Here is a 1087-nt window from a genome sequence, read left to right as displayed (position 1 = left end):
GGCGCTATATAAGTCAAAATTATTATTAATATTATTATTATAATGGTGGTGTGGAAAAACTTCCTTTAACCGGACATACCCTGGCTTTAGGTGGGCGTCCATCTGGCAAAACCGATCTTCTTAAACCCGCATTAGTGTGAGTGCTGGGAGTGTAGATGGAATAAATATTATTTTTGAGTTTTTGACAAAATGAAATCCAATATTCTCTCTGTTTTTTGCTCTGTCTGGTTGAATGCTAGTCCCTGTCTGCTGTTTGTGTACAGTGGCTTTATCAGAGCAGTTACACTGCCTACAGATAGCGCTTGATAAAGGTTGGGACCCAAACACAGTTGCCAGCTGTAAACTTAACAAAAATGCTGAATGCTTATCCTCTCTGTAGAGCTGAGGGGAACTGCAGTTGGATGGTAATCTCTATTCTTTCAGATCACGTATTCTCATTTGATTCATGGTTAATACATTGCTTATAGCAGCTAAAAGGATCAATAAAGAGAAGTCTAAGTCTAAGTCTAAGTTAACTACATAGCACAAGTAAAGCCTTAATTGTTGTCAGTGCTCAGTCTTTGTTCTCTGACCTGCTCTTCTTCATCAGGTGATGACTGTCATTAGTCTGTGTTCCGGACAAAACCAAAAATGTCAAAATGGATTTTTACGATTAGTGTAAACGTGACGAGTCATTGTTCCTCCGCTAACTTGGCTAGCATTGTCTACATTTCCTGTGGATGTCTGCTCTTGCTGTAAAAAACTCCCTTGTAAACAGTTATTCATAAGTAACATCATGCACAGATGTTGGCGCAGATGTAAGTGTATAAGCATTGGTGCTTCACAAAAGGATGATGGTGACAAAAAGCATATTCCCTGTTTAAAGTGCCCATTTTATGAAAAAGAAGAAATCTCCCAGCTAATCCGGCCTTGGACTGACCAAAGCTGGAGAAAAAGGTTATCTAGCTGATGGTAGCTTACCGAGCTACTGAGCATGTGCAGCTCCCAACAAAGATAGGATAGAAGTGAGATGTCTCACTCTGGAGCTAAAATAGAGACCAGGACACACAGGGTGAAAACAGGATCTGCAGCAATGTGCAGGACAACA

The sequence above is a fragment of the Etheostoma spectabile genome, chromosome 11 (assembly GCF_008692095.1).
Source record: "Etheostoma spectabile isolate EspeVRDwgs_2016 chromosome 11, UIUC_Espe_1.0, whole genome shotgun sequence".
In the NCBI taxonomy this organism is placed as follows: domain Eukaryota; kingdom Metazoa; phylum Chordata; class Actinopteri; order Perciformes; family Percidae; genus Etheostoma; species Etheostoma spectabile.
The sequence above is the reverse complement of the archived record's forward strand: the minus strand, read 5'-3'. Positions refer to the sequence as shown.